Source organism: Colletes latitarsis, chromosome 14, assembly GCF_051014445.1.
Source record: "Colletes latitarsis isolate SP2378_abdomen chromosome 14, iyColLati1, whole genome shotgun sequence".
Classification (NCBI taxonomy): Eukaryota; Metazoa; Arthropoda; class Insecta; order Hymenoptera; family Colletidae; genus Colletes; species Colletes latitarsis.
This window is the reverse complement of record NC_135147.1, coordinates 627,501-645,000: the sequence shown is the minus strand read 5'-3', so window position 1 is coordinate 645,000 and position 17,500 is coordinate 627,501.

The following is a 17,500-nucleotide window of genomic DNA, read 5'->3' as shown; positions in this document are numbered from 1 at the left end:
CGAGGAGGCGATCCTGACACCAGAAATCAAAAAGGGGGCTATATGCCCCCTTTTCACGTTGAGCAACTAATAAGATCAGAAAGAGACACGAAACGACGTCTGTTTGCGTCCCCAAAAGCAATACGCCGCTGGGAAAAGCAATACGCCGCTGGGCTTGGCAGAACCCAGCACACCAAAACATCTGGTGGCAGACGTCGTAATGCCAGACGAATGACGGAAGGAGGCCACCGTAGAAGTAGCTGAGCTGCTCCTTACTGCCTGAAGGTGTCGGCTGGGAAACCACGCTAGTATCCTAGGTAGGGAGACGGGCCTCGAAACGTGGATCGCTCCCCTGGCCATTAGAAGACTCCGCCTAGACCAGCTCAACTCCGAGCTGTAAACCGGTGGTGTACGGCTCTGTCAGACTCGGAGTCCTTGCCATACGGACGCTGCATATAGGAAGGATATGCAGCGTATGACGAAAACACTGAAAGGTACGCCAACGACGAAAGACAACATGTATTTATACATGTAAGACCGTCGTCGCGCTGCTGACAGCAGCTCCCGTCGTTGGCGATGGCAAAAGGACGCTGAAGCGTCAAGAGCATAGTTAATGATGGCAAAGTGAGTTCTACTAGTCGTGCTAAGGACGAGTCCCACGTTTCGGAGCTAATGCTACAGGGACATGATGCCCGAGGTCATGTCCTAGTTACGCAGCGGGTTCCCTGCAAAAACAGGGAACAGAAACCGGGCGTAGCGAAGCAGAGGGAACATCTGCTTGAGGTTTGTTCCCCACGTGTTTGCCGTGCGTGGCGACCTGTGTCGGCGGAAAGGAGGATCCTGGGATCTGAGGGCCCTCTCTCCTGCGGGAGTGTAGCTGCCCAACACGTACCTTTGGCCTCTGCTTCGTCTAGACAGGCGGCTAGGCGAGAAAAGCAGCCCTGTGCCTAGTCAATCGGCTCGGAACACCACTCGTGGGTTCTATTGGGCGAGGAAGTGAACCTAGGAGTCCGGGGAAAGCCCGGTCGGCCTTTGTTCGCGGACTATATCCCGGGTGCAAGTCCTAACCCAGGCGGAGCCGGGTTCCATTTGAGGGTCCATGGAGGCCGGGACACACGCCGGGACGAAACAGTATCCAAACAAGTATGGATCCCAAAGTAAAAATAACCAAAATAGACGCCTTAGTACCCCGCAAGGGAGAAAAGGGAGGAAAGGAGACCGTTGTTGTTGCTCCCGGTAGGACAACAACGGTGAGTAAGAAAGCTGGGGTGGTCTCACCACCCCAGAAGAAAGAGAAAGCGAAGGCGGTTGAAGTGGGTAAGGGCGCTAAAACGCCCCCCTGCACCAGACCCTCGACGCGGAAGACGGCTTCACCACCTAAGCCGGCAGGAACGATATCCCCTGTTCCGATCAAGGATATCAAGAAGGATGGACCGGGGACACCACCCCGCACAAATCCACCGAAGAAGCCGGAGGCCAAAAAGCCGAAGGCAACTTCCGAAGGCAACGCCACGTCCACGGACGGAGGATTGGGCCAAGTCGACAGCGACGGTTGGGTAACCGTCGTGAAGAAGGAGAAGCCGCAAAGGGCGGAAAAAGCCCGAAAAAGCGGCGAGGAGTTGCCAGGAAAGGTGTCGGCGGAGGCGACACCTGGTCCACCGAACAGGCCTCTCGACAAAATCAGTGGAGAGGCCTCGAAATTGTTCAAGGGCATCCGGACCAGCTGTCTTGGAAAAGAATCCAGGCTCAGCAAGGAGACCGGAGCCTTGATCGTAGGCAACGCGGCAGCTCTCTACGAGCTAGTCCAGGAGGTTCTCGTGCAGAACTCTTTCCTGAAAGGACAGCTCGCGGCGATCCGGCAAGAGGTGAGAGCCTCCCAGAGGATCGCAGAGAGGGTTGCCCCTACGGTTTCGCAGACGACGGGATCCCGTCCGACTGTGAAACCTGTACCAGTTCGTGCGGCAACAACCTACGCGCAAGCGGTAAAGGTTGACGCCAATCGAGTTTCCCCGGAAGCGGTTAAACCACCACGACATGTGGTGCGTATTTTCCCGCCGAAAGGGAAAGGACAGAACAGCGACGTTACCAAACAAACTGTTCTGTCCCTGGTCAAGCCGGCAAAGGCCAAGATCCGCGTGAGGTCTGTCCGACGCATCCACTCCGGTGGCATAGCCGTCGAAACCGAGCGCAAGGAGGATCTAAAGGCCTTCGTCAACTGCGCGAAGCTGAAAGAAGTAGGGCTTTCAGCTACTCTACCGACCTTGAGGAACCCTACACTTATAGTGTACGACGTTCCTAAGGCGATGAGGAAAGAGGAGGTTTCTTCCAGTATCTGGAAGCAAAACCTCAGCGATATGACCCAGGGGGATGTGTCGTCCAGCCTGAAGGTCCGGTTTGCAACCGGCCCGAAGGAAAAGGACACTGCCAACTGGGTCATGGAAGTCAGTCCGCAGGTTCGCCAGCGGCTGAAGAGCTCGGGCAGAGTGTACCTAGGGTGGTCGTCATGCAGAGTGCAGGACTACGTCTCGGTGACACGCTGCTTTAAGTGTCAAATGTTTGGCCACATGGCCAAACATTGCAAAGCGAAAAACGAGGTTTGCGGTCACTGCTCCGAAGAAGGGCATACCATTGCCTCTTGTACGGCGAAGAGTAAGTCCCCAACTTGCTCAAACTGTAAATCAAGAGGTAATCAGCACAACCATAAGTCGCGAGACAAAAACTGCCCTGCCTATAAGGCAGCTTTAGACCTAGCAGTATCTCGCACGAATTATGGATAGAAACAACCCGGAGAATCCTCTAAGGCAATTGCGCATCGCGCAGCATAATATGCGGCGTGCGCTAATTGTTCATGGTGAGGTGAGCGAGCTGATGCACGCAAAGGAGATCGACGTGTTGCTCATGCAGGAACCTTACCAATTTCAGGGACAGATTCCAGGCTTTGGGCTCACGGCGAAGGTGATCGCCGAGAATGAACGGGCTATGGCCGCAATAGTGGTCAGAAACCCGGACATCTCGGTGGTAAAAATCACACAGCTGTGTGATACTCACACCTCCTGCGTTTGCATTAGCGGACCCTTCGGTAGTTTCTACCTCGTTAGCCAGTACTTTCAATGCTCGGAAGACATTGAACCAAGTCTGGCACGCTTGGAGAGGACACTCGATGCTCTCCAACACCGTCGAGTCGTGATAGCCGCGGACGTCAATGCCAAATCCCACCTTTGGGGGGGAGAAAGCGTTCGACCGGACACGCGAGGCGAGAAACTCGAAGAGTTTATCGCATTACACGACTTGACGATTTTGAACGAGGCTGGGAGTATTCCTACATACTCCAGCCCTGCCGGTGAGTCATGGATCGATGTCACATTATCGACTCCAGACATGGCGACAATTGTGCGAAACTGGACGGTTCACGAGGATTGGACCTCCAGTGACCACCGACTCATTGATTTTGTCTTACAGTTCACGGACGTGAATGAGAATCGAAGCCCACAGCCTCGATTCCGCACGTTGCATGCGAACTGGGAGCGATTTGATCAAGTTCTTCTTGAAGGCGCGAGGCAATTACCCCTCGGCACAAGTTGCCGCAGGGAAGTCGAACACCTAGCACAAGAGGTCGAGAAATCGATCATCGATGCGTGCAATGCCTCAATGCGCCCCAAGAAGTGGCATTCAAAGTCCGTCCCATGGTGGACGGAAAATTTGACGAGAATGAAAGCGCGAGTCTATCGACTTAGACGAGCCTTTCAGCGCGAGAGGAACTCGGAGGAGAGAGCGGCAAAGCAGGCTGAGTATCGAACATCTAGACTCGCCTACACAGCCGCAGTGCGCGCTGCGAAAGCACAAAGCTGGCAGAACTTTGTGACGGAGCAGGGGAATAAAGAGCCATGGGGACTTGTTTACAAGATCGCCCAAAAGAAACTCTGTGTTGAGACTGCGGTCTCAAACATTCGAACGCCGGAAGGATATACGACTGACTGGGAATCGACTGCCTCGCAGCTCCTACAGGCGCTAATCCCGGACGACTCGTCCACGGATGAAACGCCGGAGCAAGCAAACACCAGAGCTGATGCTGCAACCGATCCGCCGACTGAAGACTGTCCAGTCTTCACGAGGAATGAGCTCGGAGCTGCAGTATCGCGCTTAAAGCGAGGCAAATGCCCTGGGCTGGACCGTATAGAGGCCGAGGTGGTTAAATGTGCTTATGGATCCATCCATAGTGCTCTACTTCGACTCTACAACGGGTGTCTAGCGCACGGGGTCTTCCCCGTTAGGTGGAAAATCGGCTCGATCAGAGCAATCTTGAAAGGGCCCGATAAACCACCAACGGACGTCAAGTCGTATAGACCGATATGCCTACTTTCCATCTTAGGCAAAGTATTAGAGAGACTAATGCTTAACCGAATGAGTAACATATTCCTAAACCCAGAACATTGTTCCGATCGGCAATATGGATTCAGGCCTGGACGATCCACGGAAGACGCCGTGGTGAAGCTCAGGGAATTGATATCCCAGCGAGAGGAACGATATGTGATGGGTCTCTCCTTCGACATCGCCGGAGCTTTTGATAATGTTTGGTGGCCAAGCATACTTCAGAAGCTGAAACGCCGGGGATGTCCCCGAAATCTTTATCGACTCATGGTCGACTACTTCGCTGACCGTGTGGTTACAATAGTTTCCAAACACGGTAATGTGCGTAAGCAAGTCACCAAGGGCTGCCCTCAGGGGTCGATACTCGGTCCGAGCTGTTGGAACCTAGTCTTTGACGAAGTTCTACAGCTCCTATCAAACGAACACCTGGCTTGCGAGCCAATAGCCTACGCTGACGACTTACTCGTGGTATTCTACGGAAACTCGAGGAATCAGTTGCAGCAAAGAGGGCAAAGAGTCGCGGATACAATTTCTGAGTGGTGCGCCACGCAGAAACTTACACTATCCGCGACTAAGACCGAGATGATTCTCTTGAAAGGAAATCTGGATAGAGAACGACCTCCTGTGATAAGGATAAACGGGAGAAGTGTGGCACTCAAGCAAACCATAAGGTACTTGGGTGTTCACATCGATGCGCGAATGGGAGTAAGATCCCACGTCGAATACTTGAATGCCAAAGTCATGCGAACGTTTTATACGCTAGCAAGACTTGCTCGATCAAACTGGGGATTGGGACACAGAACCATGCGTACTTTGTACAAAGGTCTCTTCGTCCCGATCACGACATACGCCGCCGCCGGATGGGTAGACATGCTCACCTCTGTGACAAGAACTAAACTTGCCAGGGCGCAGAGACATGTTTTGCTCGCCGTCACCAAGGCCTATCGTACGGTATCTACCGACGCGATCACTGTGATTGCCGGGACGATGCCGATAGACTTGGTGTTAGTGGAGCGCGCGTGTGCATACCAGATTAGAAGACAAATCAATATCGAAGTCGGAAATTGTCGAATAAGTCGAGCCGATTTGGCGGCTGGAGAAGTAACCGCTGCTCAGGCGAAAGCCTTGGTGCGAGCGGAACTTCTCAATATGTGGCAAACGAGATGGTCGTCATCGGAGAAAGGCAGGGTCACCTACCGCTACTTCTCTGATGTATCTGACCGTCTCAATGCAAGCTGGGTGATCTTGGATCACTACGTAGTACAATTCCTAAGCGGGCACGGAGATTTCCGAGCCAAGCTCAAGGAATTTGCTTTAGTACCGCACGAGAATTGCGACTGTGGCCAAGTGGAAACACCAAACCACGTCCTATTCGAGTGCCGGAGGTACCGAGTCGCGCGAGAACTCCTGAGACAAGCGGCTGAAGAAGCTGGCCATCCATGGCCGGTGACCGAAGCCGATCTTGTAAAACAAGACCTATACAGGGAGTTCCGGACATATACGCGCTCGGTACTACTTACGAAAGCAGGGCGAAACCAAAACCGCCATTGAACGCAATACGCTACGTAACAGAACGAGAGAAGTCTGCGGATTCTCTTTAAGAACCATGCTTGAAAATGTACTCGAACGGATGCTAGGTCATGTGCTTCGGCAATGACCTCCTCGGGCCGGGATACAAGCCCCGCTTGCTTCGGCAAGCGTTCCTGGATTGGGTTGGACTCGAGGTGGCAGCAGGTTTCGACGTCGTTAGCCTCCAAACGCATAACGACGCGTGAAAAGTAGATGCCCGAACATCAGGCAAAATGTAGTTGCTGGTATAGACCTTCGGTCTGAGGTACAGCAAAGTCCCCAAGTGGCAACGCGCTTGGACAGAATAACGGCTACACACTACATGTCCCTATCTACTGGCGTCTAGAAGCCGTCCGGGCGTATAGCTTGCTATACGGCACCAGGATCGCATGTGCCAACCCCTCCTCCACGCGGTGGACGCTGCAAACGGCATTTATGCCGGCCAACGGGGCTCTGGTTTCGGCAGGGGCGGTGCAGGGGCACACCGTATGGGAGTAGCGACCCCACCTACCCGAGCAAGACGTGATCCGTCATTCGTACTGTGCAAACACAGAGATGTCAGAAAAGAGTGGTGTCAGGAAAGCAAAGAGAGATGGGGAAGCATTATGATTAGCGTATACTTAACACCTGGGGGCTTCGGCCCCCATTTCACGTTAAGGCTTATTGGAGAAGGTATATTATACAAAAAGGGGCTATATGCCCCTTTTTCACTTTAAGGAACTTTTCAAAAGTTCCTACTCGAACATCTGGGACTTCTCCAAGAAAGACCTAACTCATACCAGGGGGCTTTAAGCCCCCTTTTTGCTTTAATGCTTTTCCGAGGAGGCGATCCTGACACCAGAAATCAAAAAGGGGGCTACATGCCCCCTTTTCACGTTGAGCAAAAATCCAAGATCAGAAAGAGACACGAAACGACGTCTGTATGCGTCCCCAAAAGCAATACGCCGCTGGGAAAAGCAATACGCCGCTGGGCTTGGCAGAACCCAGCACACCAAAACATCTGGTGGCAGACGTCGTAATGCCAGACGAATGACGGAAGGAGGCCACCGTAGAAGTAGCTGAGCTGCTCCCTACTGCCTGAAGGTGTCGGCTGGGAAACCACGCTAGTATCCTAGGTAGGGAGACGGGCCTCGAAACGTGGATCGCTCCCCTGGCCATTAGAAGACTCCGCCTAGACCAGCTCAACTCCGAGCTGTAAACCGGTGGTGTACGGCTCTGTCAGACTCGGAGTCCTTGCCATACGGACGCTGCATATAGGAAGGATATGCAGCGTATGACGAAAACACTGAAAGGTACGCCAACGACGAAAGACAACATGTATTTATACATGTAAGACCGTCGTCGCGCTGCTGACAGCAGCTCCCGTCGTTGGCGATGGCAAAAGGACGCTGAAGCGTCAAGAGCATAGTTGATGATGGCAAAGTGAGTTCTACTAGTCGTGCTAAGGACGAGTCCCACGTATTGGAGCTAATGCTACAGGGACATGATGCCCGAGGTCATGTCCTAGTTACGCAGCGGGTTCCCTGCAAAAACAGGGAACAGAAACCGGGCGTAGCGAAGCAGAGGGAACATCTGCTTGAGGTTTGTTCCCCACGTGTTTGCCGTGCGTGGCGACCTGTGTCGGCGGAAAGGAGGATCCTGGGATCTGAGGGCCCTCTCTCCTGCGGGAGTGTAGCTGCCCAACACGTACCTTTGGCCTCTGCTTCGTCTAGACAGGCGGCTAGGCGAGAAAAGCAGCCCTGTGCCTAGTCAATCGGCTCGGAACACCATTCGTGGGTTCTATTGGGCGAGGAAGTGAACCTAGGAGTCCGGGGAAAGCCCGGTCGGCCTTTGTTCGCGGACTATATCCCGGGTGCAAGTCCTAACCCAGGCGGAGCCGGGTTCCAATTGAGGGTCCATGGAGGCCGGGACACACGCCGGGACGAAACAGTTTCCAAGTAAGCATGGATCCTAAAATAAAACTAACCCCCATAGATGCCTCGGTACCCCGCAAGGGGGAAAAGGGAGTCAAGGAGGCCGCTGTCGCTGCTCCCGGCAGAACGACGGCGGTGAGTAAGAGAGCTGGGGTGGTTTCACCACCTCAGAAAAAGGCGAAGGCGGTTGAAACGGGTAAGGGCGCTAAAACGCCCCCCGGTACCAGACCCCCAACGCGAAAGACGGCTACACCACCAAAGCCGGCAGGTGAGACATCCCCTGTAATTAAAAAGGATGTCAAGAAGGACGGATCGGGGACACCACCCCGTACAACTCCACCACCGAAGAAGCCGGAGGCCAAAAAGCCGAAGGCAACTTCTGAAGGCAACGCCACGTCTTCGGACGGAGGAAAGGGCCATGGAGTCGACGACGACGGTTGGATAACCGTCGTCAAGAAGGAGCAGCCGCAGAGGGCAGAGAAAGCCCGGAAAAGCGGCGAGAATATGCCAGGAAAGGTGTCGGCGGAGGCGACACCTGGTCCTTCGAACAGGCCTCTCGACAAAATTAGTGGAGAGGCCTCGAAACTGTTCAAGGGTATCCGGACCAGCTGTCTTGGAAAAGAATCCAGGCTCAGCAAGGAAACCGGAGCCTTGATCGTTGGCAACGCGGCAGCTCTCTACGAGCTAGTCCAGGAAGTTCTTATCCAGAACTCCTTCTTAAAAGGACAGCTCGCGGCGATCCGGCAAGAGGTGAGAGCCTCCCAGAGGATCGCGGAGAGGGTTGCCCCGACGGTTTCACAGACGACGGGTTCCCGTCCGACTGCGAAACCCGCACCAGTTCGTGCGGCGACGACCTACGCGCAAGCGGTAAAGGTCGACGCCAATCGAGTTTCCCCGGAAGCGGTTAAACCACCACGACATGTGGTGCGTATTTTCCCGCAGAAAGGGAAAGGACAGAACAGTGAAGTCACCAAACAAACTGTTCTGTCACTGGTTAAGCCGGCGAAAGCCAAGATCCGCGTTAGGTCTGTCCGACGCATCCACTCCGGTGGCATAGCCGTCGAGACCGAGCGCAAGGAGGATCTGAAGGCCTTCGTCAACTGCGCGAAGCTGAAAGAAGTAGGACTTTCAGCTACTCTACCGACTTTGAGGAACCCTACACTTATAGTGTACGACGTTCCCAAGTCGATGAGGAAAGAGGAGGTTTCTTCCAGTATCTGGAAGCAAAACCTCAGCGATATGACCCAGGGGGATGTGTCGTCCAACCTGAAGGTCCGGTTTGCAACCGGCCCGAAGGAAAAGGACACTGCCAACTGGGTCATGGAAGTCAGTCCGCAGGTTCGCCAGCGGCTGAAGAGCATGGGCAGAGTGTACCTGGGCTGGTCCGCATGCAGAGTGCAGGACTATGTCTCTGTTACACGATGCTTCAAGTGTCAAATGTTTGGCCACATGGCCAAACATTGCAAAGCGCAGAACGAGGTTTGCGGTCACTGCTCCGAAGAAGGGCATACCATTGCCTCTTGTACAGCGAAGAGTAAGTCCCCAACTTGCTCGAACTGTAAAGCAAGAGGCAAGAAGCACGACCATAAGTCACGAGACAAGAACTGCCCTGCCTATCAGGCAGCACTCGATCTAGCAGTATCTCGTACGAATTATGGATAGACACGACCCGGAGAATCCTCTAAGGCAATTGCGCATCGCGCAGCATAATATGCGGCGTGCGCTAATTGTTCATGGTGAGGTAAGCGAGCTAATGCACGCAAAGGAGATCGACGTGTTGCTCATGCAGGAACCTTACCAATTTCAGGGACAGATTCCAGGCTTTGGGCTCACGGCGAAGGTGATCGCCGAGAATGAAAGGGCTATGGCCGCAGTAGTGGTCAGAAACCCGGACATCTCGGTGGTAAAAATCACACAGCTGTGTGATACTCACACCTCCTGCGTTTGCATTAGCGGACCCTTCGGTAGTTTCTACCTCGTTAGCCAGTACTTTCAATGCTCGGAAGACATTGAACCAAGTCTGGCACGCTTGGAGAGGACACTCGATGCTCTCCAACACCGTCGAGTCGTGATAGCCGCGGACGTCAATGCCAAATCCCACCTTTGGGGGGGAGAAAGCGTTCGACCGGACACGCGAGGCGAGAAACTCGAAGAGTTTATCGCATTACACGACTTGACGATTTTGAACGAGGCTGGGAGTATTCCTACATACTCCAGCCCTGCCGGTGAGTCATGGATCGATGTCACATTATCGACTCCAGACATGGCGACAATTGTGCGAAACTGGACGGTTCACGAGGATTGGACCTCCAGTGACCACCGACTCATTGATTTTGTCTTACAGTTCACGGACGTGAATGAGAATCGAAGCCCACAGCCTCGATTCCGCACGTTGCATGCGAACTGGGAGCGATTTGATCAAGTTCTTCTTGAGGGCGCGAGGCAATTACCCCTCGGCACTGGTTGCCGCAGGGAAGTCGAACACCTAGCACAAGAGGTCGAGAAATCGATCATCGATGCGTGCAATGCCTCAATGCGCCCCAAGAAGTGGCATTCGAAGTCCGTCCCATGGTGGACGGAAAATTTGACGAGAATGAAAGCGCGAGTCTATCGACTTAGACGAGCCTTTCAGCGCGAGAGGAACTCGGAGGAGAGAGCGGCAAAGCAGGCTGAGTATCGAACATCTAGACTCGCCTACACAGCCGCAGTGCGCGCTGCGAAAGCACAAAGCTGGCAGAACTTTGTGACGGAGCAGGGGAATAAAGAGCCATGGGGACTTGTTTACAAGATCGCCCAAAAGAAACTCTGTGTTGAGACTGCGGTCTCAAACATTCGAACGCCGGAAGGATATACGACTGACTGGGAATCGACTGCCTCGCAGCTCCTACAGGCGCTAATCCCGGACGACTCGTCCACGGATGAAACGCCGGAGCAAGCAAACACCAGAGCTGATGCTGCAACCGATCCGCCGACTGAAGACTGTCCAGTCTTCACGAGGAATGAGCTCGGAGCTGCAGTATCGCGCTTAAAGCGAGGCAAATGCCCTGGGCTGGACCGTATAGAGGCCGAGGTAGTTAAATGTGCTTATGGATCCATCCATAGTGCTCTACTTCGACTCTACAACGGGTGTCTAGCGCACGGGGTCTTCCCCGTTAGGTGGAAAATCGGCTCGATCAGAGCAATCTTGAAAGGGCCCGATAAACCACCAACGGACGTCAAGTCGTATAGACCGATATGCCTACTTTCCATCTTAGGCAAAGTATTAGAGAGACTAATGCTTAACCGAATGAGTAACATATTCCTAAACCCAGAACATAGTTCCGATCGGCAATATGGATTCAGGCCTGGACGATCCACGGAAGACGCCGTGGTGAAGCTCAGGGAATTGATATCCCAGCGAGAGGAACGATATGTGATGGGTCTATCCTTCGACATCGCCGGAGCTTTTGATAATGTTTGGTGGCCAAGCATACTTCAGAAGCTGAAACGCCGGGGATGTCCCCGAAATCTTTATCGACTCATGGTCGACTACTTCGCTGACCGTATGGTTACAATAGTTTCCAAACACGGTAATGTGCGTAAGCAAGTCACCAAGGGCTGCCCTCAGGGGTCGATACTCGGTCCGAGCTGTTGGAACCTAGTCTTTGACGAAGTTCTACAGCTCCTATCAAACGAACACCTGGCTTGCGAGCCAATAGCCTACGCTGACGACTTACTCGTGGTATTCTACGGAAACTCGAGGAATCAGTTGCAGCAAAGAGGGCAAAGAGTCGCGGATACAATTTCTGAGTGGTGCGCCACGCAGAAACTTACACTATCCGCGACTAAGACCGAGATGATTCTCTTGAAAGGAAATCTGGATAGAGAACGACCTCCTGTGATAAGGATAAACGGGAGAAGTGTGGCACTCAAGCAAACCATAAGGTACTTGGGTGTTCACATCGATGCGCGAATGGGAGTAAGATCCCACGTCGAATATTTGAATGCCAAAGTCATGCGAACGTTTTATACGCTAGCAAGACTTGCTCGATCAAACTGGGGATTGGGACACAGAACCATGCGTACTTTGTACAAAGGTCTCTTCGTCCCGATCACGACATACGCCGCCGCCGGATGGGTAGACATGCTCACCTCTGTGACAAGAACTAAACTTGCCAGGGCGCAGAGACATGTTTTGCTCGCCGTCACCAAGGCCTATCGTACGGTATCTACCGACGCGATCACTGTGATCGCCGGGACGATGCCGATAGACTTGGTGTTAGTGGAGCGCGCGTGTGCATACCAGATTAGAAGACAAATCAATATCGAAGTCGGAAATTGTCGAATAAGTCGAGCCGATTTGGCGGCTGGAGAAGTAACCGCTGCTCAGGCGAAAGCCTTGGTGCGAGCGGAACTTCTCAATATGTGGCAAACGAGATGGTCGTCATCGGAGAAAGGTAGGGTCACCTACCGCTACTTCTCTGATGTATCTGACCGTCTCAATGCAAGCTGGGTGATCTTGGATCACTACGTAGTACAATTCCTAAGCGGGCACGGAGATTTCCGAGCCAAGCTCAAGGAATTTGCTTTAGTACCGCACGAGAATTGCGACTGTGGCCAAGTGGAAACACCAAACCACGTCCTATTCGAGTGCCGGAGGTACCGAGACGCGCGAGAACTCCTGAGACAAGCGGCTGAAGAAGCTGGCCATCCGTGGCCGGTGACCGAAGCCGATCTTGTAAAACAAGACCTATACAGGGAGTTCCGGACATATACGCGCTCGGTACTACTTACGAAAGCAGGGCGAAACCAAAACCGCCATTGAACGCATTACGCTACGTAACAGAACGAGAGAAGTCTGCGGATTCTCTCTAATAACCATGCTTGAAAATGTACTCGAACGGATGCTAGGTCATGTGCTTCGGCAATGACCTCCTCGGGCCGGGATACAAGCCCCGCTTGCTTCGGCGAGCGTTCCTGGATTGGGTTGGACTCGAGGTGGCAGCAGGTTTCGACGTCGTTAGCCTCCAAACGCATAACGACGCGTGAAAAGTAGATGCCCGAACATCAGGCAAAATGTAGTTGCTGGTATAGACCTTCGGTCTGAGGTACAGCAAAGTCCCCAAGTGGCAACGCGCTTGGACAGAATAACGGCTACACACTACATGTCCCTATCTACTTCCCCCAGGGGCTGTCAGCCATTCAGCTGCAGTACGGGCTTAACGAACCCGGGGTACCTGAGTCATACACACACCGTAACCCCCTGTTGGTCGTCGCGACGACCCGTTCGCAATTCCTTTTAGGTTTTGCGAATGGTACGCGATGGCAGGTCGGGCCGGGGGTCTTGGCTTAACCGCCTGGACCGTGAGGATGGTAACTCTGTAAATTACCCCCGAATCCCAAGCTATGATGCGCGGTGATGGGATGCATGATTGGAGGGGTAGCTTCAATCCCTAGCGGTCACCTCAGGACACCTGGCGATCTCCTGAGTATCGAGCCTTCTTCTCGGAAAGGGCGTCACCCGGGAAGTGACTTTTAGTTCGTCCCTGCTCGTGGGAACTATATGGATTATTGTTCTTCTGGGGATAAGGGGGGGAATGACGAGAAGGAGAGTCGGATGGAGGAGTGTGTGGATGTGGGGATGGGGGCATCTGGGTCTGGTAATGCTAGGTCCAGGGCCTCTTCAGTGTGCAGTGGGGAGAGAAGTCCGGTGTTGGGGAAGCGGAGAAAGGATATGAAAGATGTTAGGGAAGGCGGAGTGGAAAGTGTGAGTGAGGATTTGGATGATGATGTGGCGAGGATGAGAATGATTGGGTTGAGGTTGCGTGCGTTTGTGTTTGTTGATTCTAATAGAGTGTCCAAGGCTGCGAGTCAGGTTATTTTGAGTGCTGTGAGTGAATATGAGGAGCAACTGATTGGGCTGATGAATAAGAATGAGAGGCTGCAAGGAAGATTGGATGAGTGCGAGAGGCTTATGAGTATGGGGATGAGTGGGATGAGTGGGAAGGGTGGTGGGAGTTATGCGAGTGTGGCTGGTACTAGTGTGGTGAGAGGTGTGCCTGGTATGTCTGGTGTGAGTAAGTCGGAGAGTGTGCGGTCGAATGCGAAGTCGTATGCGGTGGTCGTTAGGCCTAAGGATGCGACGGTGAAAGCGACGAGTGAGCAGGTGAAGGAGAAAGTGATGCGTGAGGTGAGTGGTGTGTTGAATGTGCGTGTGAAAGCGGTGAGGAAGATCAGAGCGGGTGGTATAGCGATTGAGACGGCGAGTGAGAGTGATTTGAAGTCGGTGCGTGAATGTAAGAAGTTTGATGAAATTGGTTTGAAAGTGGAATTGCCTAGGAAGATAGGTCCTAAGGTGATTGTGTATGATGTGCCGAATGAGATGGCGAGTCAGGAGTTCATGAATGAAATGTATGAGAAGAATATTAAGGGTAGTGTTAGTGAGAGTGAATTTAGGGAGCGGGTGAGAATATTGAGTAGGGTGAATAGGAAGAATGTGAGTGTTGGGAATGTGATTATGGAGGTGAGTGGGAAGGTGAGGGATGTACTGTGTAAGGAGGGACGTGTGTATGTGAAATGGCATGCGTGTAAGGTGAGAGAGTTCTTGAGTGTGCTGAGATGTCATAAGTGTTATGCTTTTGGGCACATGATGCGTGAGTGTAGTGTGACTGAGAGATTGTGTCAGCGGTGTGGTGAGACTGGACATTTGAGAGGTAGTTGTAAGAAGGATGTGGTGTGTCGTAACTGCAAGATTAGGGGTATGAGGTGTGATCACGCGGTTGTGTCTGAGGAGTGCCCGGAGTATTTGAGAATGTTAGATAGAGAGAGACAGAGAATTAGCAATGGCTAATACGGGACTTAATATAGTGCAGTGTAATTGTCAGAGAGCGTATGCGGTAATGTGTGATTTGGGTAAGGTTGTAAGTGAGCGTGGTGTGAGTGTTGCACTATTGCAGGAACCGTATTTTATGGATGGGAGGGTGAGAGGTTTGCCGCTTGGTATGGATGTGTATGTGTGTGAGGGTGGAGTGGTTAGAGCTGCTATAGTTGTGAATGATGCGCGGCTGGAGGTTATGTGTGTGAGAGAGTGTACGAATGAGTGGGGTGTCTGTGTTTGGTTGAAAGGGGATTTTGGGGAGATGTATGTTGTGTCGATGTACTGCCAGTATGGGCAGGACATCGAGCCGTATTTGGCTTATATGGATGGGGTGCGGAATTTTGCGAGGGGCAGGTGTGTGTTAGTTGGGATGGATGCGAACGCTGTTTCGCCCTTGTGGTTTAGCAAGGGCGGTGGCCGGTCACGGGTGAGTGAAATGCGTGGGGAGGTGTTGGAGGAATGGATCTTGGCGAATGGGATGTCTGTGTTGAATGAGCCGAGTGAATATTATACGTTTTCGGGTATGAGGGGTGAAAGTGATATAGATGTGACGATTGTGAATGATGTGTGTGTGGGGTGCAGGTTTGAATGGAGTGTTAAGCATGATTGGGGAGTGAGTGATCATAATGTGATTTTGGTTGTGATGACGAGTGATCAGGTGGGTAGGGATGAAGTGGATGTGGGGACCAGATGGTCCACTAGGAATGCTGACTGGGAGGGATATATGGATGATTTGAGGGAGGGCCTGCGGTCGTATGGAGGGGACATGGATGGGATGGGTGTGGATAGGATGTTGGAGATGATGATGTCGTGGATACGTGAGGCGAACAGGAGAAGGTTTAAGGAGGTTAAGCGCGTGAATGTGGGGAAGATTGTGTGGTGGACGGAGGCTTTGGAGAGGCTGAAGAGGGAAGTGAGGAAGGGCAGACGTAGGCTTCAGAAGGCTAGGAGACGGGGTGTGAATGTTGAGGAAAGGAGGATGGAGTATAGGAGGTTGTTGTCGGAGTACAAGGGTGAGATGTGGAGGGCGAAAGAACGGAATTGGAGAGAGTTTGTGAGTGAATCTTCCAACCTTGATCCATGGGGTCCTGTGTACAAGATTTGTCGTGGGAAGTATGCGAGGGATAGATTGAGTGCGATGAAAGTGGATGGGGTGGTGTCGAGTACGTGGAGGGAGAGTGTGGATATGTTGGTGGACAGGTTTTTCCCTGCTGCCAACATAGGTATGGATGAAGGACGGAGGCTGTATGGGGACCTCGGTGGGATGGGTTTTGAATGGAATGAAGTGGATGAATCTGTGAGAGCTTTGAAGTTGCGTAAGGCGCCGGGGTTGGATGGGATCAGTGTGGAAATGTTGCGTGTTGTGTGGAGGGTGATTCCGGAGTGGTTGAAGAGAGTGTATGATTTGTGCTTGGCCGGGGGGTATTTTCCGGTTGAGTGGAAGAAAGCGAGAATGATTGTGTTGTTGAAATCGCCGGAGAAAGTGCGGTCGGATCCTGGGTCCTACAGGCCGATATGTCTGCTGTCGGTGTTTGGGAAAGTGCTGGAGAAGATGATGGTGAGGAGGCTTGAGCGGAAGGTGGGTGACAGGATGAGCCCGGCGCAGCATGGGTTTGTGAGGGGCAGGTCGACGGAGAGTGCTTGGTTGTGTGTGAAGGAGTATGTGAGAGATAGTGAGAGGAAGTATGTGCTTGGAGTGTTTGTCGATTTCAAGGGTGCGTTTGATAATCTTGAATGGGGGAGGGTGATTGGGAAGTTAAGGGATGTGGGATGCGAGGAGATCGGGTTATGGGAGAGTTATTTTAGGGAGAGGATGGTGTGTATGGTGGGTGCGAATGATGTGGTGTGGAAGGAGGTGCGGCGGGGCTGTCCGCAGGGTTCCATCTGTGGTCCATTTATATGGAACCTGATGATGGATGAACTCCTGTGGCGGCTGACCGAGGCTGGGTGTAAGTGTGTGGCGTATGCGGATGATTTGGTTTTGTTGGTGGAAGGGCGGAATCGGGTGGAGCTAGAGCGAAAGGGAACGGAGTGGATGACGATTGTGAGTGATTGGGGGCAGCGTGTTGGTGTGGGTGTGTCTGAGAGTAAGACTGTTTTGATGTTGTTGAAAGGGAGTCTGGCTGCTACCAGACGTCCGAATGTCCGTGTGGGTGGTAGATTGATTGCGTATGTGGAGAGTGTTAAGTATTTGGGTGTGTGGATGAGTGAGAGGATGCACTTTAAAGTGCATTTAGAGTATTTGAGAGTGAAAGTTACGAATGTGGTAGGGCAGATGAGGCGTGTGCTTAGGCGTGAATGGGGTATGAGGAAGCGTGCTATGCGAATGATATATAAGGGTTTGTTTGTGTCGTGTGTTATGTATGGTGCCAGTGTATGGGGTGATGTGATGGAGTTTCAGTATGCAAGGGATTTGATGAATAGGTGTCAGCGGTTGGTTATGTATGCGTGTTTGAATGTGTGTAGGACAGTGTCGACGGAGGCCATGCAAGTGCTGATGGGGGCATTGCCATGGGACCTCGAGTGTAGGGTAAGGAGTGTATTGTTTAAGATAGCCAAGGGGGTGAGATTGAGTGTGAGAGATTTTGTGGATGGTGCCGAAGTGGAGGGAATGTCGCTGGAGGAGTGTAAGAATTTTGTGAATGTGAGAGCATATGAGCACTGGCAGAGAAGATGGGATGAGAGTCGGAATGGAAGAGTGACGTATGAGTTTATACCGAGTGTTAGGTTTTCGGGTATGAATGTGAGTTTTGAGCCGGGGCTGTATGTGTGTTACTTGTTGACTGGGCATGGCAGTATGAATGCATTTTTGTAT